The following is a 24406-nucleotide window of genomic DNA, read 5'->3' as shown; positions in this document are numbered from 1 at the left end:
GCTGATTAGGCCCTGATCAGTGCCTGAGGATTATTCAGAACAGCAAGGCACAGGAGAGGAGTGGGAGGGATCTGAGGACCCTTTAGAATATGGACTGGAGTATGAACAGGACTGGTATGAGGATCTAGGGGAAGCCAGTGGACTGGATACTTCTCCAGGTGCTGGCATTCACTTTTCTCCGGCTGTGGGTATGGAGGAGGGTACATCGTATGCCATGGTAGTGCGTAGGGCAGCTTAGCCTACGGTGCCAGTCAGGACTAAACTCCTGACGGAGCTGCTTCAGCCGGAGATTGCTACATCAGAGCCAATGTTACCCTTCAATGAAGCTCTCACACATGTCCTTCTTGGAACATGGTCCAAACCCAGCACAGGGGCTCCTGTGAATAGGGCAATCAGCCGCGGCCAATGACATGCTCCAAACGACCCTAGTTTCCTCACCCAATACCCCACCCCAGAGAGCTTGGTGGTCCAAGCCTCCACTTCCTGTGGTGCTTTCCCTTCCGCCCCTCCTGATAGGGAATCCAAGAGGTTGGACCAGCTAGGAAAGAAGTTGTTTTCTTCATCCAGCCCGGCTGGTCAGTGAACACCTCTTGCCTATTGGGCCTTTTTTTTCCATACTTTATGGGATACGGTGGCACAGGTGCTGCTCCAGATCCCCGAGGGTGTACGTGACATTCTCATCCAGGCTGTCAAGGATGGGAGAGATGCAGCCAAGTTTACTATTAGGTGTGACTTGGACAGGACGACTCGCTGGGCAGGGCAAGTTCTTCAACAGTGGCCCTCCGTCACCATGTCTGGCTATGTTCTACTGCCTTTTCGGGGATGTCCAGTTGTGTTTGATTGACATGCCTTTTGATAGCTCTTGCCTTTTTGGTGAGAAGGCAGACTTGAGAGGTTCAAGTATTCTCGTCAGCAGTCTGTCTTTCATCCCTTTTGAGGCTTCGGAATGGGTGTGGTACCACTCCACCCACAGGTTAGCCACCATCCTCCAGCTTCATAACATCCCTGCGAGGACGAGCTTGTGGTACCGTCAGACCCAGAGGGTCTGGCCAGAGGTCGGCCTCCAGACAGCCCCACTCTTCTGCAGCGCCCAAGCCCTCCTAGTATGGTTCTGCAAGACCATGTCCGTCCAGTTGGAGAGACGATTCACTGGCAGTCCATAACATTGGACAAATGGGCCTTGCAGATCATACAGATGGGCTGTTGCCTCCCCTTCCAGTCTTTCCCTCCCTCTATCCCTCCAGTAAAAGAACAGCTGATGGAGAATCATTTTATCTTGATCTCCGCGAGGAAGTTATGGCTCTCTTGACCAAGGGAACCATAGAAAGGGTCCCGATGTCAGAATTAGGCACTGGTTGTTATTCCCGGTACTTTCTCATTCACAAAAAGAACAAGGGCCTTCGCCCTATCCTGGATTTAAGGGATGTCAACCTCTTCCTCAAAAAGGAGAAATTCAAGATGCTCACTCTTGCTCAGGTCTTGTCTGCCCTAGACCCAGGAGACTGGATGGTAGCGTTGGACTTGCAGGATGCGTATTTTCACATCCCCATCCTGCCTGCCTACAGGCGTTACTTGCGGTTCAAGGTGGGCCAAGGGCACTTTCAGTTTACCGTGCTCCCTTTTGGTCTCACCAGTGCCCCTCGGGTGTTCACGAAAGTGATGGCAGTAGTTGCAGCTCTTCTGCGCAGGTTAGGGATTTCAGTCTTCCCTACCTGGACGACTGGCTGTTGAAGGCTCCGATGCCCCCGACTCTTGTCACCCACCTCCTGACTACGGCGAACCTCCTGCATTCGCTGGGGTTCACTATAAACGTGCCACCTGACTTCCTCTCAGAAGCTCACTTTCATCAGAGCTGTTCTGGACACATGCAGTTTCGAGCCTCTCCTCCCAAGATGCGAGTCCAGGATATTCAGGTTATGATACCGATGTTTCGGGCTCTATCCTGCCTTTCGGTGGGACAGACTCTGAGGCTGTTGGGACACATGGCTTCCCCCATCCTATTAGTCAAGCATGCCAGATGGCATATGAAGGCTCTGCAGTGGGACCTGAAGTTCCAATGGGCACAGCATCAGGGAAATCTTACTGACATGGTTCAGATCTCGGAGGAAACTGCAAAGGATCCCCAGTGGTGGTTAGTGAACTGTGATTGGGTAAAAGGCACACTCCTCTCTCTTCCCCAACAAGATCTTACAGTAGTGACAGATATGTCACTTCTGGGATGGGGCAGCCATCTGGGAGAGGTGGAGAACAGGGGCCTCTGGCGGATTTCGGGCTCCATATCAACTTGTTGGAGCTTCGGACGATCCGGCTAGCATTAAAGGCATTTCTTCCTGTTGTGGAAGGGAAGATAGTGCAGGTGTTCACGGACAACACTACAGCAATGTTGTACTGCAACAAGCAGGGTGGTGTGGGGGCGTGGACTCTTTGTCAAGACGCGCTACGTCTATGGACATGGCTGGAACACCAGGGCATAACCGTGGTGGTTCAGTACCTGGCAGGTTCGACGCATGCGGATCCAAATGATGCCACCCGACGGCACGCGCAGAGTACTGCTCAGCAGAAAAATTCCGGATTCGATGCTGATGCCACAGATTTCACAAGGAATTTTTACATACATTCAGACAAAAACGCACACACACTTCTCCCTCGCAGTTTTTAAAGTCATCAAAATTATTGCCAATTTTACAAAATATTGGCCTCATTACGACCCTGACGGTTGGTGATAAAGTGGCGGTAATACCTACAACAGGCTGGCTGTAACTACCGCCAAATTATGACCATGGCGGTAAGATCTCCGAAAGACAGCCAATATACCACACTGACCGCCAGGGTGGAAACAACAGGCACCACGGCGGTAGCGGGCGGCAGCCAGGCGGAAATCAAAGTCCTGCCCACCATATTATGGCAAGACAATCCACCACCTTTTCAGGGATGGTACCAACAACATAAAAAGCCTGGTGGAAACACTGCACAGAAGTGAAAGGACTCACCATTGGAAACACAGGGAAGAACCACACCACCATGGAACCAGAACTGCAAGTTCTCCTGATGATATTCTATGTCCTGCTCCACCACGAACACCAACATCGACGAAGAGGACGACGGTGAGTACAGCCGCCGAGCACACAAGGGAGTGCAGGAAGAGTAGCAATAACAGTGAGTGAAGGTCCATTACATGAGGGTGTGGATGTAGAGGTGACAGACAGGGAGGCGGAAGAGGCGGGCACACTCGGGGAAGTGAACGTTGTTGTGTGTGCAGGTGTCTGTTCAATGTGTGAATGCTTGTGGTGGGAGGTGTGGTGCTTGTGTTTGGAAGTGTGCTTCTTGTGTGTTGATGTGCTTGTAAGCTGGTCTGATTTTGTGCTTTGGACTGGTGAAGGGAGTGGGGTGCTGGAAGGGGCAGAGGAGGTTGGAGGGGGGATGGAATGGCCAAGGAAACTGGCTGCCGTCCAAGAGGAGGCCAGAGCCTGAAAAGACCTCTGTAGGGCAGACATGGCACCGTGAATGCCATCCAGATAGGCATTGGTCTGCTGCACCTCAGATGCCAGACCCTGGATGGCATTGACGATGGCTGTCTGCCCTACAGAGATGGTTCTCAGGAGGTCAATAGCCTCCTCTGTGAGGGCAGCAGGGCTGACTGGGGCAGGGGAGGAGGTGTCTGGGGCGAAGGAGACGCCCACTTTCTGGGTGGACGGGCACGGGCAACTCAGTGGGGAGGGAGCACAAGGGAGGGCACTGATGGTATGGGTGGTGCGGAAGATCTCACAGTAGTGGTGTGTCCACTAGGGTCTGCCACCGCCGAAGGACCCCCATCAGAGGAGGTCTCAGAGTCACTACCTCCTGTAGTAGTAGCCTCCCCCGTGGAAGTCTCCTCACCCTCCCACCCCTGGGCGTCTGTTGTCTAGGCCTTGGAGGATCCGTGGGCTGCTGCCTCCCTACTTGCTGGTGCCTTAGCTCCCTTGCCTGATGTTGACGCTGTACCAAACAAACACAAGAAAACAGGGATGGGGAGACAAAACAGGAGAGACACTTGTAAATAGCTGAATGCTGATACACAATGGCTAAACATACACCTACCCAGCAGACACACCCAACAGGCAGCACTGTGCACTATGCCCATGGCCATGCCCCTGGCTACTGAGCAGTATACTGACCTACACCCATCCCCTGAAATAGTATTGGAGCTGAGGTAGGTGAAACCTGACAGGGACACCCCTATACCCTTTGGGGAACATAAAGTAGATGGACACCAGTCAAATTCCCTGCTCTAAGCACCATGAGCCCTATCCCACACACACTCATCCTTCCAGGCTGAAGTATGGTTTGTGAGTACTCACCCCCTTGTGACTGCTGTGCAGCCTTCAAGTGCCCATCCAGGTCTGGGTACGCCACTGCCAGGATCCTTCCATGAGGGGGGGTCAGTGCCCGATGGGCACCCCTTCCATGTTGGGAGGACTTCCCCTGCTGGGCCTCAGTGATCTTTCGCACCCAGCGCTGCAGGTCCTCCCACCTCTTTCGAAGGTGGGTGCTCCGTCGGTTGTAGATCCCCAGGGTCCGTACCTCCTTGGCGATGGCATGCCAATGTGCCCTATTCTGGTGGGCGGTGACCTAGTAGGGTGACACAGAAATGGAACACAGAGGTCAGGCACCTGCACGATGGGAACAGCTGGCAGATTGTCGAACATAGGACAGACAGTACTCCCAGACATACAGGACAGTGGCACGCAGCATTCCATGCACCATGGCCCATCCTGGCTCACAGGAGCACACATCTGTGCAATCCACTCCATCCATAACTCACAGAGTGCCCCCCAAACCCGGACTCACCTGTACCTCTGGCCGGCCGTAGAGTCTGACGTACAGGGGCAGGACCCCTTCCACTAGTTTCTCCAGTTCTTCCTGGGTGAAGGCCAAGGCCCGTTCCCCTGCACCACGTGGAACATCCATAGCCAGAGGCAGGCGACAGCAGTACACAGAGTGGAGTACCTGTCAGCACGAGATCAGGGAGTCAAGTGATCAAACGATGACGAACGTGCGTATGTTCCGCGGCGGTATGCACCGTCAGCGCCGGCGGCGATCATGATACGCCAGGAATCTCCATTGGCATCCATGTTAGTCAATGAGGGTGCGAACAGCGGTCAACACCGCCGTACACTGTGATGTCAACCGCTAGCGGTATTAGGTCACTTCCACAACGAAGGGGCAGAACTACAGTGGGCAGACATTTTGCCATCACCTACGTATCTTGAAATTCATAATGCTCACAGTGCAGGGCCTACTAGCCATCTGAAGCACCTAGGCCTCTATCAATTGCATATATTATCACACATGATTTACTCTGTTCCCTCCTGTTGATGTACATGTACATCTGTCAGGTTGCAGTTTTTGTACAGACACTACTATGAACAATGCACTGCATGTATTTAGCAATTATGCCAATGTATGTGTGCACATCATTCCTTTTTCTTACCCCACATAGGTACCGACCCTTGTGGCGAGTAAGGGCACCATCAGTGTACAGACCACTTGTGGATATGGGGACCATGGTGGAGCGTCATATCATTATCACTTACAGACTCACACGTGCAACTATTCAGGACCTGTGTGCATTACTGGATCCTGCACTGACTCCCAGAAATTGTAATCAGCATGCCATTCCAACTGAGGTGCAGGTGCTCTCCGCACTCCATTTCCTGACCACAGGCTCATTTCAAGTGACAGTGGGCATGGGTGCTGGTTTCTCACAGCCAATGTTCAGCCAGGTGCTGACAAGGTTTCTGAATGCATTTGTACAACATCTGCAGTCCTATGTGTGATTACCCCAAAATGCTGACCTCCCTGCTATCAAGTCTGACTTCTATGCCTTTGCAAACATTCCCCATGTCATAGGTGACATCGATGGCACCCACATAGCTATCATCCCCCCAAGAGTGAGTAAACAGGTGTACAGAAACAGGAGGAACTTTCACTCCATGAACATCCAATTGTATGTTCTGCAGACCAGTACATTTCCCATGTAAATTCCATGTTTCCGGGTTCAGTCCATGATTCATTTGTTTTGAGGAACAGTAGTGTTCCACAGAAGATGGAACAACTACAAGAGGACAGAGGGTGGATCATAGGTAAGTTTGCCTGTCACTAACTGACACATTGCAGAAACCAGCCTGTCTGACTGAGGAACATTAAAATGACAACTCTGTATTGACCATTTTTCCATGTGATTCTGGCTATCCAAACTTGCGTTGGCTTCTGACACCAGTGAGGAATCCCAGGACGAATGCAGAGAGGAAATACAATGAGGCCCATGGACGTACTAGGAAGGGGATAGAGCATACTATAGGGCTCCTGAAGGCTAGATTCCGGTGTTTACATATCTGTGGGGGGTCCCTGGCCTATGGGCCTGACAAGGTGTGTAGAATAGTGGTGGCCTGCTGCATGCTGCACAACGTGGCTGTGAGACATTCTATCCCTCTTTTGGAGGTGGAGGGTGCTATAGGTCCTGATCAGTTACCTCAGAGATGTGAGGAGAGTGATGGTGAGGATGACAAAGGGGAAGATGTCAATTCCAGGAACCAACTGATACAACTCTACTTTCAATAACTGTGTGGGACTTAAGCCTGTAATTGTGGTTAGTGACTGATACTGTCAGTGTGCCATGGCATATAGGGGGGATTGGTCACGATAGGCGAGACATGGACCTCTTCAGCATGGTACTGACATACAATATATGCATTCCCTCCTTGCCTAATTTGAAACACACATTACCACCACCAAGCACAAATTGACAATAAAGTTGTTCTCAGCTAGTTGCATCCATACTCCACTTTGTTCAACATTGAAGACAGGGGACAGTGTTACAGGTGAGAAATTTTGTTTATTGGTCGAATACAGTGACATGTGCTATGTACAGTGATGGAAGTCGTAAGGGTTGGGTGTCCTCAAAACCGACTTGGTGGCAGCCCTGTTGGATGTCATAGGTGGGTCCTGTTTGTATTATAGTACTTCATTTTTCCTTCAGCTAAATGTAGTTGGTGAATGGGTGGGATGGTTGCTTTGCAGTAGTAGCATTGTCAATTGTTGGAGTGGGGCTTGTTCTTAGCTGGGTTTCCAGTGCCATATCTTGGCCTGAGACTACGTTTGGGCACCTGCTGTGGAGCATCTTGGGGTGGCATGGTTGGTGATTCCTGGGAGGGTATTTCTTGTGCTGTTTCTGGTGCTTGGGTCATCTGTTGCTGGTTGTCCAGGGCTGTTGTGGGGGCCTCTTGTCCGGCCTGGGTGTCTGACTGTTTGTTGACCAACTGCAGCAGTGCTCCAGCAATGGTGGCCATTGTGGCATTGGGTTCTTTCCACTGCTCCATGGCCTGTTGGTGTTGTTGTTGCTGCATCCTCTGACATTTCTTCAGGGTGGACAAAATATGTGCCAAACTGTCTTGGGTATGTTGGTAGGCCCCCAATACCTCTGCAATGACGTCCTGGGCTGCTGCATCCATCCGCTGCCCTACCCCCTGACCCACTGGGCACTTGAACTTGCCCTAGCCCCCTGCGTAGGTCTTGGCGTGCCACTTGTACTGGGGCCCTCACCTTCCTGCATTTTGGGAGTGGGAGACTGTGGCCTCTGTAGCTGTGCTCCACCTGTCTGTGCCCTGGGTCCACTGGTGTGGGTACGCCTCCCCTGGCCTGCTGGTCTTGACTGGGTGTTATGGGTGACAGTGGTTACCTGGGTGGAGCTGCTGCATGGTGAGCATCCAGGGCTGTGTGAGGAGCCTGCCTGCTCATCAGTGCCAAAGGGTCCTTCGCCAAGGACTTGTGATGTGCCTCTGTCTCTCTGGAGTGCTGTGGCACTCCATGTCCCCTTCATTAGGGTTGCATGGGTGGTGGTGCATGTTGGGGGACATAGACATGTCTTTTAAATATGCATGATGGTTGCATGGGTGGTGGTGCCTGTTGGGGGACATAGACATGTCTGTTACATATGCATGAGCGTTTGAGGTGTACAGAACTTTGCAATTTTGTGCTGGTGTGACTTTCAGTGGCCTTCCAGGGTGCCTTTGTGAGGTGGACATTGTATTTAGTGGCAGTGGTGCGGTTACATTGTGGTGGGGGTTGTTATTCCATTGTGGGTACGTGCAGGGGTGGGTGACTGTGCACAGCGAGAGTGATGTGGGCCTGGTAGTGAGTTGTGGGTAATGCAGGGTGGTGGATGTGGTGGGTAATGGCTGGGTGGGGTGTGGGTCTAGGTGGGTATGGGTGGGGTGGTGTGGTGCATGCGTTGCAGATGTGTTGTATATGGGGTAATTGTAGATGACTTACCCGAGTCCATTCCTCCAGTGAGTCCAGTGAGTCCCTCTGGGTGCAGGATGGTGAGTACCTTCTCCTCCCAGTTGGTGTAGACGGGTGGTGTTGGTAGCGGTCCTACCCCAGTCTTCTGCACTGCGATGTGGTACCTGGATTCCATGACCCTGACCTTTCCCCGCAGGTAGTTCCATCTCTTGCGGATGTCGTCCCTGGTGCATGGATGGTGTCCCACTGCATTCACACTGTTGCCAATGGTCTGCCACAGCTCCAATTTCCGCGCGATGTGTGTGTGCTGCACCTTGGACCCGAATATTTTTGGCTCCACTTTCAGGATCTCGTCCACCATGGTCCTTAGCTCCCTTTCGGTGAAGCGTGGATTTTTGGGGGGGACATTGTGGTGAGGGTGGTGGATGGCGTTGGGACTGGGGACGGGGTATGAGTACTCCTGTGTGGGTCGCTATGCGTGTCTTGTCTGCTGGCGTTCTCTGTCTGGCGGTCTCCGTCTCTGGTCCCGGTTTCGTTGCAAGGGATTGTGGGGTGTGTATGGGTTCTGGATGTGTGTCAGGCCTAGCCAATGTGTGCAATTGTTGCTGTTGGTCCCACTTGCAGACCGTGGCGGTCCCAGCCGCCAATAGTCGTCCAGCCTCCACTGTCCGCCGAGGTGATTTGTGCATCATTATTTGGAGGGCGGGATGTGGGTGTGCTTGGCGGTGGCGGGGTGGGGTGGGCCAGGATTCCCACCGACAGGGTCCTGGCGGGGAGTGGTGGTCTGAGATTTTTTAGCAGGGTTAGGTTTTTCCATCATTATATGGCGGGTTTCCATTCGCCGCCACCGGCGGGATTCTGTTCACCGCCGACACGGCGGTCGGCGGTCTTTCCCGCCATGTTCATAATGACCGCCAAAGTCTCTTTCAAGCACAAAGTACCTGGCTCACGTGAAAAATATCCTAAAGAAAACGCAGATGCGTGGAAACAAAGGGGTGTGCGTTGATTTCTCAGGCCGCACACGGCAATGCGTCATTTAGTTTTCACGCAGGAACAACTGTGCGTCGATTTGCGGCACTCGGTCGTTTTCAGGCATTGCTTCCAATTTTCTACCGCATGGCAGGTGCTGAGTCGGTTCCTCTCTGGAAGTTGGGCTGCATCGTTCCGGTTTGGCTCTGCGTAGATCCAGTGGGCGGTCCATCTAATTTCCGGTTGCTACGCTGGCACTGCGTCCATCTTCTCGTTGCGAAGTCGGGCTGCGTCGTTCCGTTTCGGCATGTAGTGAAATTGTCACCACGGTGCAGGCTGTGCGTCATTTCTGGCAGGCTGTGTGTCGAATTTCGCTACACAAGGAGTCCTTCTTGCAGAGATTAAGTCTTTTTGATCCTGAGCTCTATGCAAGCCCATGGGGAGCACTTTTTCACCACAGCCAGAAAGCAGTAAGGCAGCAGGGCAACAGTAAGGCAGCAGTCCTTCACAGATAAGATAGGTGAGTCCTTTGGGCAGCCAGGCAGTTCTTCTTGGCAGGATGCAGGTTCTGGTTCAAGTTTCTTCTCTGGGAAGTGTCTGCGTTGGTAGGGGAAGAGGCCCTGTCTAAATACTCAAATGTGCTTCTTGAAGTGGGGGAGACTTCAAAGAGGGGCTTAGAAGTGTACCAAGTCCCCTCTCAGTTCAATCCTATCTGCCAGGGTTCCAGTAGGGGGTGTGGCAGTCCATTGAGTGAGGGCAGGCCCTCCACCCTCCCAGCCCAGGAAGACCCATTCAAAATGCATATGTATGCAAGTGAGGTTGAGTATCCTGTGTTTGGGGTGTGTCTGAGTGAATATACAGGGAGCTGTCAACTAACCCCAGCCAGACGTGGATTGTAAGGCACAGAAAGATTTAAGTGCAGAGAAATGTTCACTTTCTAAAAGTGGCATTTCTAAAATAGTAATATTAAATCCAACTTCACCAGTCAACAGGATTTTATATCACCATTCTGGCCATACTAAATATGACCTTACTACTCCTTTCAGATCAGCAGATACCACTCAAACAATGAATGAGGGCAGCCCCAATGTTAGCCTCTGAAGGGAGCAGGCCTCACAGCAGTGTAAAACCGAATTTAGGAGTTTTACACTACCAGGGCATGTAAACTACATAGGTGCATGTCCTGCCTTTTGTCTACACAGCACCCTGCCCTATGGGTTACCTAGGGCATACCTTAGGGGTGTCTTATATGTAGAAAAAAGGGGAGTTTTAGGCTTGGCAAGTACTTTTAAATGCCAAGTCTGATTGGCAGTGAAACTGCACACACAGACCTTGCAATGGCAGGCCTGGGACAAGGTTAGGGGCTATGTAAGTGGGTGGCACAGTCAGTGCTGCAGGCCCACTAGTAGCATTTAATCTACAGGCCCTGGGCACATATACTGTACTCTACTGGGGACGTATAAGTACATTAAATACTCAAATTGGGAATAATCCAATGTTACCATGTTTAAAGGTAGAGAGCATATGCACTTTAGCACTGGTTAGCAGTGGTAAAGTGTGCAGAGTCTTAAAACCAGCAAAAACAGTATCTAAAAAGTGGAGGGAGGCAGGCAAAACGTTAGGGGTGACCACCCTAAGACTGTCAGGTCTAACATGTGTCCCCCCCAGCTGAAAGTGGGGAGAGCTACCCAACCTCCCGGGAGCTCTCATCGCTAAGGCGAAAGTATCTGTAGAGACCATCAGCGTTGGGGTGGTCAAACCCGGCGATGCTCCACCGTAAAGTCCACCCCCTGTAGGGATATTTACCAACTCAAGAGTTTAGGATTCTCACCCCTCATCTGCATGAGCCATCTGAGGGGCCTGTGGTCTGTCTGAACCCAGAAGTGAGTCCCAAACAGGTATCATCTCAGCTTCTTCAGTGCCCAGACCACAGAAAATGCTTCTCTTTCAATAGCACTCCACATCTGTTCCCGTGATTATAGTCTTCTGCTAATAAAGACTACTGGTTGTTCTGAGACCTCCTCATTTAGCTGTGCTAGAACAGCCCCTATGTCATGCTCTGAAGCGTCTGTCTGCACAATAAATTCCTGGAAGTAGTCAGGGGCCTTGAGCTCAGGGGCCGTGCACATGGCTTCCTTTGAGAATCAAAGGCTTTCTGACAAGCCTCTGTCCAATTCACCAACCTAGGTTGCTGCTTGGAGGTAAGTCCTGTCAAGGGTGACATAATGGTACCATAGCCTTTGACAAACCTACGGTAGTATCAGGTGAAGCCTAAGAAGGCCCTCACTTCCAGTTGTGTTATAGGTGGTTGCCAGGCTTTCAATCTTGGCCTGAGGTGGCTGCACCTTGCCAGCACCTACTGGGTGTCCCAAGTGCACCATGGAACCCTGCCCAATCTGGCTCTTACTAGCCTTGATGGTCAGGCCTGCCTGTTGCAGAGCCTGAAGCACCTCCTTAAGGTGGAGCAGGTGTTCCTCCCAGCTGGAACTATAGACAGCTATGTCATCTAGGTATGCTGCGCAGTAGGCATCCTTGCCAGCAAGGACCCCGTTAACCAACCATTGGAAGGTAACGGGGGCATTTTTCAATCTAAAGGACATCACCCGAACTGGTAATGGCCATCAGGTGTGGAAAATGCAGATCTCTCTTTAGCCCCCTCAGTCAAGGCGATCTACCAGTACCCTGATGTGAGATCAAAAGTACTTAGGAACTTGGCAGCGCCTAGCCTGTCAATGAGCTCATCAGCTCACATATTCATGCGTCAGTCCGTGTGACTTAGTTAAGACCCCGGTAGTCCACACAGAACCGGAGTTCTGGCTTTACACCGGGGTCAGCAGCCTTTAGGTACCAGCACCACAGCTCTGGCCCAGGGACTGCTGGACTTCTCAATAACCCCTAGGGTCGACATCTTGGAGACCTCCTCCTTGATGCTGGGCTTCACCTTATCTGGCAACCTGTAAATTTTGTTCTTTACAGGGGGACTGTCTCCTGTGTCAATGTCATGGACACACAGATGGGTGAATCCTGGAGTAAGGGAAAACAGGGAAGAGAACTGCTCCAACAATTCATAGCAGTCTCCCCTCTGATCTAGAGTCAGGGAGTAAGAGAGAATGACACCCTCCACTGACCCATCACCTTCTTTGGCAGAGAGAAGGTCGGGGAGAGGTTCACTCTCCTCTTCCATGCCCTCATCTGTGACCAGGAGCCTACTGACCTCAGACCTCTCAAAGTGAGGTTTGATTCTGTTATGATGGAGAACCCTTAGGGGGTGCCCAGGGGTCTTGAGGTCCACTAGGTAAGTGGACTCCCCCTTCCGCTCCTTAATCTCAAATGGGCCAGACCAGAGGTCCTGGAGAGCCCTAGGCTTGTCTCCAGGTGAGCACTCAACCAGAGTGGCCCTCTGGTCATACCACTCCTCCCTCACCTCTTGACTGGCCTCAAGGTTGCTCTTGGCCTGCTTCCAGAAGCGTTGGGTTTGGTTTTGTAGGGCCAGCATGTGGCTGACAACATCCTGGGAGGTGTCTTGGGAGCTTTCTCCCAGCCCTCTTTAACTATGCTCAGTGGTCCCCTGACAGGGTGACCGTAGAGAAGCTCAAAGGGGCTGAACCCCACCCCCTTTTGGGGCATCTCCTTGTAAGCAAAGAGCAGGCATGGCAAGAGGACGTCCCAATTACGTCTCATGGCTTCAGTTAGGCCATTGATCATGCCTTTAAGGGTCTTGTTGAATCTCTCAACAAGCTCATTGGATTGAGGATGATAAGGGGTGATAAACCGGTAGGTCACCCCACACTCATCCCAAATGGACTTCATGTACGCAGACATGAAGTTTGTGCCTCTGTCGGACACAACCTCCTTAGGGAATCCCACACGGGTAAATATTCCCAGCAGGGCTCTGGTCACCACCGGTGCAGTCACTGTTCTCAGAGGGATGGTCTCTGGATAGCGGGTGGCATGGTCCACCAAAACCAGGATAAACCTGTTACCCAAGGCAGTTTTGGGGTCTAAGGGACCCACAACGTCGATGCCCACCCGTTCAAAGGAGGTGCCAATGGCGGGGAGTGGGATCAGGGGGGCTTTAAGCTTTTTCCCTGTCTTCCCACTAGCCTGGCAGGTGGTGCAGGCTCCTGCAGAAATTACATGAGGCTACCCTCATTCTAGGCCAATGGAAGTGGGTGACAAGCCTGTCAAAGGTCTTGTCTTCGCCCAGATGTCCTGCCAGGGGAATGTCGTGAGCCAGACCCAGTAGGAAGGCCTGGTAACACTGGGGGACCACTAGCACACGTGATGCCCCATGGCCCAGAACCTTAGGCTCACTGTAAAGGAGATAGTTCTCCCAGTAGATATGATGAGTGCCACAGGCTTCACCAGCTGCTTAGGCTGTGGCCTGTTGCCTCAGACCCTTAAGGGCAGGGCATTATTTCTACGCCTTGCAGAATTCTGCCCTGGTTGGCCCACCCTCTACTTTCCAGCCAACAAGTTCAGTTAGGTTTCCCAGGTCAGCTATGTCCTCTCCAGTTGGCTCAGGGGCCTCCTCTTCCTCATTAGGCCCTCATTACAACCCTAGCAATTGGTGATAAAGCTGCGGCAATATCGCCAACAGGCCTGAGGTTAAAAAAATGGGATCACGACCACGGCAGAAACTGCCAACATAGACAGCCACTTTAACACACCACCCGCCAGGGCGGTAGCAACAAAAACTGTGGTGCTCACTGCCAACAGACAGGCGGAAGACAATGTACCGCCCACCATATTACAAGGCACCAATACGCCAGATTTTCCGGGGTGGTACCAACGACATCAAAAGCATGGCGGAAACAGTACACTGAAGGGGAGCCACTCACCTTTTGACATTCAACGAAGAACCAGGACACCATGGAGCCCGAGCTGCAGGTCCTCCACATGCTGGTGTATCTGCTAATACACCAGGAATTTCAAAGAAGGCGGCAGCAATGACCATGGTGAGTACTGCACCTAGCACACAGGGGAGGGGGGGAAAAAGAGAGTGACACACACACGCAACACCCCCAGACCCACCCTTACGCACTACACCATACACACAAACACATGCAGCAACATTACAGTTACACCCCGTAAGCCCCTGGAAGAATACCATGACAAAAGGGATTGAGTCAAGTCTGTGATATTTAGAAAAAGCATATAAAGTTAACGATTGTAAACAACAGTTTATACAAATATTTACAATATGTACAGAGGGCCGTACAATGTCCATTGCAAATGTCTGTGGACCAGTAGCCCAAACAAATCATGGGCGAAGCCCACACTTGACTCCTGCCTCAAACCGGAGAGAACACTGCAGGGGCATCAGGTCGAAAAAACACAGGCACCTCAGGGAGAAGGGGAGGGGGGCACCTCAGCCAGAAGATGGTACTACGCCACTGCTCCTGGAGGGTGCCACATACCCACAGCGATGTCCTGGGGAGTGCAAAGCCACAGTCTCTCAAGTCTCTCAAGTGGGTGGTTTGCCCACTGCTTGGTCCTGGGGAGTGCAAAGCCACAGTCTCTCAAGTGGGTGGTTTGCCCACTGCTTGGTCCTGGGGAGTGCAAAGCCACAGTCTCTCAAGTGGGTGGTTTGCCCACTGCTTGGTCATGGGGAGTGCAAAGCCACAGTCTCTTAAGTCTCTCAAGTCTCTCAAGTGGGCGGGTTGCCCACTGCTTGGTCCTGGTGAGTGCAAGGCCACAGTCTCTCAAATCTCTCAAGTGTGCGGGTTGCCCACTGCTTGGCCCTGGGGAGTGCAAAGCCACAGTCTCTCAAGTCTCTCAAGCGGGTGGTTTGGCCACTGCTTGGTCCTGGGGAGTGCAAAGCCACAGTCTCTCAAGTCTCTCAAGTGGGTGGGTTGCCCACTGCTTGGTAATGGGGAGTTAAACGCCACAGACTCTCAAGTGGGTGACATGTTCCACTGGTTCTGTAGGGGGCTGTGTGCTCAGTCTGCTTCATCCTGCCAAGGACAGGGTGAGTGGATGCCTTTCTCCACTGGTTCTGGAGGGTGCTTTGTGCCCAGTGTGCTTCATCCTGCCAAGGATAGGGTGAGTGGATGCCTTTCTCCACTGGTTCTGGAGGGGGCTTTGTGCCCAGATTGCTTTGTCCTGGCAAGGATAGGGTGAGTGGATGCCTTCTTCCACTGGTTCTGCAGGGGGCTTTGTGCCCAGTGTGCTTCCTCCTGCCAAGGATAGGGTTAGTGGATGCCTTTCTCCACTGGTTCTGGAGGGGGCTTTGTGCCCAGTGTGCTTCATCCTGCCAAGGATAGGGTGAGTGGATGCCTTTCTCCACTGTTTCTGGAGGGGGCTTTGTGCCCAGTGTGCTTGATCCTGCCATGGATAGGGTGAGTGGGTGCATTTCTCCACTGGTTCTGTAGGGGGCATTGAGCCCAGTCTGCTTCATCCTATCAAGGATAGGGGGAGTGGATGCATCTCTCCACTAGTTCTGGAGGGGGCATTGTGCCCAGTGATGCTGCACCTGGGGTGTGGCAGTTCCCATTCCCTCTCCTGGGTATCAGAGGCACGAGATGTGCAGGCAACAGGTAGCATGATACTCCATGGAGGCAGAGCCACACTACATCCTGCGGCGACTTAGGCTGCAAACTGCTGGTAGTGCTAGTGCTGGTGATTCAAGTGGTGGGTGCAGGGTCTAGGCCGTCTCCTGCAGCCTCGGAAGGCTGCCCACTGGGGATGCTGCTGATGTCCGATGTAGTGGCACCGGCTGGGCATGTGGCGGTGCATATAGCGGTGCATGTGTCAGTGCATGTGGCAGTGCCTGCGGCGGTGTCTGCGGTGGAGATGCTGCCGGGGCTGCCCGTTGTGCAGGTGCTGGTATTAGTGGAGGGAGACACCAGGCCATCTCCAGCAGCCTCAGATGGCTGCCCACTGGGGATGATGCTTCTGACTCTCATTGTGGCAGCGGCGGTGCAGGGGGCAGTGCAGATGGAGGTGCCTGCGGCAGTGCAGGTGGCGGTGCTTGCGACGGTGCTTACCGCGGTACAGGTTGCTGGCTTGTCAGGACAAATGGTGGTCACCAGTCCCTCACGTGGAGGCTCTGAGCCCTGAAGTGCCTTGCCTTTGCTTTTTTTCCCTTCCCCACATCGGTAGACGCTGCAGGGACCTTGGCACTGTCCTCTTGTTTTCTGGATGAGGCCTTGCTGGGTGGGTTGTGCGTCTTGTCCGTGCTGCATGTTACCCCCTTCTTAACCTGGCAGGTGGTGGAATCGGTTGGTCTTTTGCATTGATAGGTGGCACACTGCCAGCCCTTATGGGTGCCCCCTTTCGATTCTCTCTGACTTGCAGGGACCACAGCGGACACCGAGTTGGTGGCAGAGGTGCTGGCCTGGGATCTTGACATCTTTGCCATAGGGGGAGGAGAGGGGGGAGGCATAGGGAAGAGGTCAATGTTGGTCAGGAAAAGTTTTTTAAGACACACTGGGACGAGAAGATGGAGAGGGTGCGGGAGTGGAGGAACAGGTAGTGGTTGTAGGAGGTGTACGTCTACTGAGTTTGGGTGAAGGTGCATAGGCTGGAGGCTGTTGTGAGGTAGATGGTTGTTGAGTGGGTGTGTGCCTGCGTTTGTGTACTTCGGGAGGAGGGCTCACAGGCACACTGGGCGAGGACATAGGGGACGTGTGCATGGTTGTGGGGGTGGTGATTGCTTGTGAGGGGTGTGTTGTGATGGGCCTGCTGGTGATGGAGGTAGTGGGTGAAGATGTAGTGAATGCAGGTGTGAGTGGAGACGCTATTGGGAGGGAGGTGGACGAAGAGGAGGAGGGAGACACAGTGGATGTTGGTATGTTTGAATGGGTATGGTGCTTGTTTGATGATGTGTGGTGCTTATGTTTTCCTGAGCCACTTTGGTGTGTTGTTGTGTGTGCATGCTGGTCTGAAGGTGTGCTTGGTATAGGGTGAGGTAGAGGGGATTGGGTCGGGGTAGTGGAAGTTGGAGGGGGGAGGCTGGACACAGGGACACTGGCTGCCATCAGTGCTGAGGCCAGAGCCTGAAATGCTCTCTGTTGGGCCGCCATGCCAGAATGAATGCCCTCCAGGTATGCATTTGTTTGTTGCAAATGCCTCTCAACACCCTGGATGGCATTCAGAATGGTTGACTGCCCAACAGTGAGGGATCTCGGGAGGTCAATAGGTGGGTGTGGTCCTACCTCAGTACACGTTACTATCCGGTCCTCCAGACAAACAGGTGAGTTCACTGAGAGCATGATGTGTGGCCAATGCATGTTTTGAGTGATGTGTATGTAAGCCACATGTTGGGGGGTGCTGAGGCATCCTGTCCTGAGTGCTGCATGAAAGGTGGTCAGTGTATGTCCGTCAAGGCATCGATGGGAACTGGGGACCAATGAGTATGCCGGTCCTAACGGGTGAGTAATTACATTTTCCGCTGTCTTTTTTCTCTAGGTCAGTGCCCACCAGAAAAAGGGTATTTGGCGTGCCATTGCCAGGGAGGTGAGGACCCTGGGGGTCTATCACAGGCAGAGCACCCACTGCCACAAGAGATGGGAGGACTTGCGCCACTGGACCAAGAAGACGGCGATGACCCGGTTGGGGCTGGCCTCCCAATGTGGAAGGGGTGCCTGTCACATCATGACCCCCCTGATGTTCCGCATCTTGGCAGTGGCCTATCCAGAGTTGGATGGGCGCTTGAGGGCATCACACCAGCCACAAGGGGGTGAGTACGGATTCAGAAAGCTGACTTTGTGTGCTTTAGGAACTAGCTGGGTGCAGGCTCTGAAGCACTCCTACCCCAATGGTAGAAGTGGCCAACTACTACTGGGCAGGGTCCTATGGGTGTCAGGTGTGCAGATGCTGGCATTAGGCATTGTACCCCATGGGCTGGTGACTACCTTAGTGACTGGTTTGGCATGGCCTAGGGCAGCTCAGTGTGCGTTGTGTACACCAACGATAGTGGTGTTGCTGGCATTGACCAAGTGTATCCTCTGTCTCTCCCCCCCTTTTGTTTTGTCACCCTGTCCTTGTGTGCATTAGCATAATCTGGCGGAGGAGCAGAGGCACCGGTGACGGAGGGAGATGCATCCCACATGGCCCATGAGGGCGAATCCACTGAGGGTGAAGACACCAGTGGGACGGAGTTTGAGGGGAGCTCCACGACGGGGACAGGAGGGGAGACCAGTGACAGCGATTCCTCCTCCGATGGAAGCTCCCTGGCGTTGGCGGACACCTCTGTGCCCACCCCAACAACAGGTACAGTCGCCACCCCCCTACCAGCACCATCCTCCCAGCAGCCCTTCAGCGTGTTTCCCGTGCCCACTCACCCAGGAGGATAGGCATCTCCTTCACCCCAGGCACCTCAGGCCCTGCCCCAGTCAGCCCTGCTGCCCTCAGTGAGGAGGCAGTGTCCTGTGAGGTGCCTCTGTCTCCCTGGGGGGCACTGCCATTCCTCGTCCTGTCCGTCAGGGTGGCATGGGTGGTGGTGCCTGTTGGGAGAAATGGACATGTCTGTTACATTTGCATGGTCGGATGGGGGGCAGGGGCCTGGGCGGGTTTGTGCAGATTACACCACTTTGGGGCCATGCAAAAATGCTTTAGTGGGGTTAGCATTGCTTTTAGCTTAGGATGTGGAGGTGCATTGTGGGTGTTATAGGCCATTGTGTTTCCTTGCAGGGGTGGGTGGCTGTGCACAGGGGGAGGGATGTGGGCCTGTTAGTGGTTTTGTGGGCATGCAGGGGGAGTGGATTAGGTGTCTGTGGGCTGGGTGGGGTAATGGTCCTGGTGGGGGTTGGAGGGGTGGGGTGGTGCATGCATGGTGTTTCAAATACTCAAGAGGTAACGCGGACACTAGCAACGGAATTGATGTGGGACATAGTATTTGCAATACAACATTGAGCCTGGACTACAAAAGAAATGACACAACAGGCTTGTTCATAGACCTGACACCTCCCAAAGGAATATTTATTATATGTGGGACATCAGCATTTTTTAAATTGCCAGCAGGATGGCAAGGTACCTGCTACCTAGAATTCGTGCTACCAAAAATGGCGCATAGAACAGAATTACAGAAGGGGGAAAAGAGAACACTTGGCAGGGTGCACAGGAAGAGGACACCAACATGGGTGGATGAGGTAATAGCAATAGAGGGGATCATAGTGATGCCATTAGGGATAGCACACTCACAATATGAAATTCACAGATTGGTTGAGTTAGTGGAAGGGCTAGCCAGCAACACTGCAGCCGCCTTAGGGAACATCACTGAGGAACTCACAGACATGAGGGCAGTTGTAATCCAGAATAGGCTTGCACTAGACACCATCCTGGCAAAAGAGGGAGGGGTCTGTGCAGTGATCCATCAGGAATGCTGCGTGTATATACCGGATAACAGTGGGAATATAAGAAAGGAAATAGAGGAAATAAAGAAGGTAGAAGAAGGAGCTGGGAAAGTGGCAGATGGGACAGACGTTGGTGGAATGTGGATTGAATAGCAGCATGGTTCAGGGGTTGGGGTATCTGGTTGGTAGAGGTACTAGCGATAGGGATCGTGGCACTGATAACGATATGTGTGCACATACCAGTTTGTCCATCCTTCCTGGCCATACACATTACCGAAGAAAAAGATATAAGGATGACAACAGGGACGAACAAGAGGTAGAAATTAGAACAATATACCATGACCCTTAGATTTGTCAGTATCAGAGGGCGGAATTTGGAATCACATTTTACAGTTCATAGGTATGCTATGCCTGGTGGCCCCTGTGATACACAATGACAATCTCTGCACAGGCCTATCATTAAATAAAGAGGCCTACAAATGTAATTCGCTACTGCTAGGAATGCATTATGTTGCAAGGCTTGCTCTCTGAACAGCCATCATGAAATATCATCGTCATTGCATGCTAGCTGAAGCAATCTCCCTTCTGGAAAGTACCAGTCTGAGTACGTAAGGTTCTCAAGTTCTGTCACAAGATGGACCATGTGATATTAGGCACGTAGGCCACCTTGTGTAAAATCTTTTTTCTATGCTTTTTGTTACTATATATGGTATGATAGGAAAACCTACCTTCAGCCATAATGGAGAAATAGCCATACGTCAATCATACGTCAATGCCAAAGAACCAATAAAACATTGAATCATGTTTGTGGTTTAATACTATAAAAGATTGTGTATTACTTCCTTGTAGTGAGCTGTTCGTGTGCACTAGTACAGAGTATCCTCCATGTACATGTCTTTTCTATTCTATTGCTAATAAATTCTTTATGTTTATCTAGAAGAGCTGGCTAACAATCGTTTGTATCTGGATGGGTGCTGAATCTCTTGCGAATGCTGTTCCTGGTGCTTGGATGGTGTCCCACTGCATTGACCCTGTTGACAATCGTCTGCCATAGCTCTAACTTCCTGGCGATGGGTATGTGCTGCACCTGAGCTCTGAATAGTTGTGGCTCGACCTTCAGGATCTCGTCCACCATGGTCCTTAGCTCCCTTTCTGTGAAGCATGGGTGTTTGGGGTGGTGCCATGGTGAGTGTTGTGAATGGTGTTTGGTGTAGATCTCAGTGAGGGTGCTCTTCTGTGGTTGGGTGCAAGTATCATGGATTCTGGCGTTCAGTGTCTGCTTCTGGTGATCTCTGTCTTTGTTGGCCTACTTTTGTTGCAAAGGATTGTGGGGTGTGTCTGTAAGTGTTTTATGGTATTGTAGATGTGTGTCAGGTGTGTGGGTTTCTAACTTATCCAATGTGTGCACTTCTTACTGTTGGGTCCACTTGCCGCACGTGGCGGTCTGCACTGCCAATGGTCGTTCGGCTTCCACTGACCACCAAGGTGATTTGTGCATCATTATTTGGAGGGCGGGGTGTTGATGTGCTCGGTGGTGGCGGGGTGGGAAGTCCAGCATTTCCGCCGACAAGGTCCTGGCGGAGACTGGTGGACTGGTGATTTTTGTCGGAATCAGATTTTTGGTACATCATATGGCGGGTTTCTGTTCACCACCAATGGCGGCCTTCTGTTCACCGTCACCACGGCGGTCAGTGGTGTGTACCGCCGTGTTCATAATGACCGCCAAAGTCTCTTTAAAGCACAAAGTACCTGGTTCGCGTGAAAAATCTCCGCAAAGAACCCCAGAGGAGGAGATGCTTGGAAACAAGGGGGTGTGTGTTGATTTCTCGGGCCGCACACGGCAATGCGCTGTTTAGTTTTCACGCAGGGACGGCTGTGCATCGATTTCTGGCGCTTGGTGGTGGATCCTCTTTGGGTTGGGGGTTTTCAGACAACCCGTGAACGATGCGTGGATTTCCTGCGCTGCCAAGATGAAGTCACAGGAGCTGCGTCGATTCGGTGGGCGTTGCATCAAATTTTCTACTGCACTGCAGGCGCTGCATTGATTCCTCTCTGGAAGTCGAGCTGCGTCATTCCGGCTCGGCTGTGCTTCGATCCAGTGGGCCGTGTGTCAAATTTCCAGTTGCTACGCTGGCGGTACATCGATCTTCTCATTGCAAAGTCAGGCTGTGTTGTTCCCGTTCGGCGTGCAGTGAAATTTTAAACGCAGTGCAGGCTGTGCATTGTTTCTGGCAGGCTTTGCTTCGAATTTCACCACACAAGGAGTCCTTCTTGTAGAGATGGAGTCATTTTGGTCCTGAGACTTCAGGGAACAGGAGGCAAGCTCTATCCAAGCCCTTGGAGAGCACTTCTTCACCACAGCCAGAGAGCAGCAAGGCAGCATGGCAAAAGCAAGGAAGCAGTCCTTCACAGAACAGACAGGTAAGTCCTTTGGGCAGCCAGGCAGTTCTTCTTGAGAGGATGCAGGTTCTGGTTCAAGTTTCTTCTCCAGGAAGTGTGTGAGTTGGTAGGGGCAGTGGCATGTTTAAATACCCAAATGTGCCTTTGAAGTTAGGGAGACTTCAAAGAGTGGCTTAGAAGTGTACCAGGTCCCCTTTCAGTTCAATCCTGTCTGGAAGGGGCCCAGTAGGGGGTGTTGCAGTACTTTGTGTGAGGGCAGGGCCTCCACCCTCCCAGCCCAGGAATACCCATTCAAAATGCAGATGTATGCAAGTGAGGCTGAGTATCCTGTGTTTGGGGTGTGTCTGAGTGAATGCACAAGGAGCTGTCAACTAACCCCAGCCAGACGTGGATTGTAAGGCACAGAAAGATTTAAGTGCAGAGAAATGCTCACTTTCTAAAAGTGGCATTTCTAAAGTAGTGATATTAAATCCAACTTCACCAGTCAACAGGACTTTATATCACCATTCTGGCCATACTAAATATGACCTTCCTACTCCTTTCAGATCAGCAGATACCACTCAAACAATGTATGAGGGCAGCCCCAATGTTAGCCTATAAAGGGAGCAGGCCTCACAGCAGTGTAAAATCAAATTTAGGAGTTGTACAGTACCAGGGCATGTAAACTACATAGGTACATGCCCTGCCTTTTGTCTACACAGCACCCTGCCCTATAGGTTACCTAGAGCATATCTTAGGGATGTCTCATATGTAGAAAAAGGGGAGTTTTAGGCTTGGCAAGTACTTTAAAATGCCAAGTCAAATTGGAAGTGAAACTGCACACACACAGGCCTTGCAATGGCAGGTCTGAGACAAGGTTAAGGGGCTACTTAAGTGGGCGGCACAATCAGTGCTGCAGGCCCACTAGTAGCATTTAATCTACAGGCCCTGGGCACATATAGTGAACTCTACCAGGAATTTATAAGTAAATTAAATAGTCTAATTGGGTATGATCCAATGTTACCATGTTTAAAGAGAAAGCATATGCACTTTAGCACGGGTTTGCAGTGGTAAAGTGTGCAGAGTCTTAAAACCAGCAAAAACAGCATCTAAAAAGTGAAGGGAGGCAGGCACAAAGTTAGGGGTGACCACCCTAAGGCTGTCAGGTCTAACACTCACTTTTCTGTATTTAAAGTCACCTGCTGGTGCAGGGTTTCTTCATCACAGGTGTCTATGCTACCAGCTCCGTTACCTTAGGCTCCCATGGATGCCATATACATTTCAGCTGCTTGTCAGTGCCCTGTGATTTCTTCCTCTCCAGCTCCATGTGTTTGGGCATTCCAAAGTGGCCATTGAGGCTGCTGTGTGCTGTCGGTTCATTTTAAGATCTGTTTTCTGTAAGAAAGACTGCCTGTTGAGAGTTAATAATCCATCAGTTTTCTGGAGCTCTGAATCACTGCAACTACATGGTCATCATCGTGCCTCCTCCACTTCTGTAGTTTTTTTTTATTCTTTGAATTTGCCTTCTTGCCTTTTTTGGCTTGGAGCCCTTTCAAGTATCACGCATCGGGGGTTAGACTAATGCATTTTAGTGTTGATGTCTGCATCACCACACTAAAATGCATGAATCACGCACATTACAGGTCATGGTACTAACTATAATGTGCTGCATTCGAAGAGCAGCCAGCGCCTTCCCAGCCACAAGCATCATGACGTCACTCACTGCTTGCGATGGGAAGTACCCATTTCTATGTGGTACAGTGCCGAAATGCAACCGTTTATTTTTAACGATTTGGCATTTCTTTTGCTTTCAATAAACCACAAAAATCAGCTGCGGTCAGGCCTGGCTTCTCTTGGCCACGCGGATGTAAAGTCGGTAAAAAAAACCATAAACAGCGAGGCATGCTCCTTCATGTGGATTTAGCACCTTCTGTTGTTTTCCAGAGAGCGCAGTTAGTGACTGTCCCAGGCAGATTTCTTTGTTTTTTAATTTGCTCTCCTATCTTTACCGCTCGGGTGTTGCTATGTGCACCAGTTCATTGGGCAAACAAGTGTGCGTTTGTAAATGAAGACTCTTTAGGCCTAGGTGAGCAGTTAACCATCACCTTCAATGCATCGCTGTCTCCGCAGTGCTGCTGCGGTAATCAACAGACCTCTCGAGCAGATTGGCCCATTCCTCCAGCTGGCATCACTCAGCGCCAAGGGCCACTATGGTGAGTCGCCGACACAGGTAGGACAGTAGGGATTATTTGCAAATATTTGGCATGGTGCGGGAAGGAGGTATAAAAAAGGGAAGGTCAAAGGTGTGGAGACCTGGCAGACTCAGGGGGTCATTCCGACCCTGGCGGTCAAAGACCGCCAGGGCCGCGAATGACGGAAGCACCGCCAACAGGCTGGCGGTGCTTCCCTGCCCATTCTGACCTAGCAGACAGTGAAAAGTGCGACAGGTGCAACTGCACCCGTCGCACGCCTGCAATACC

This window comes from Pleurodeles waltl, chromosome 3_1 (assembly GCF_031143425.1).
Source record: "Pleurodeles waltl isolate 20211129_DDA chromosome 3_1, aPleWal1.hap1.20221129, whole genome shotgun sequence".
In the NCBI taxonomy this organism is placed as follows: domain Eukaryota; kingdom Metazoa; phylum Chordata; class Amphibia; order Caudata; family Salamandridae; genus Pleurodeles; species Pleurodeles waltl.
Note: the sequence above shows the minus strand (reverse complement) of the source record.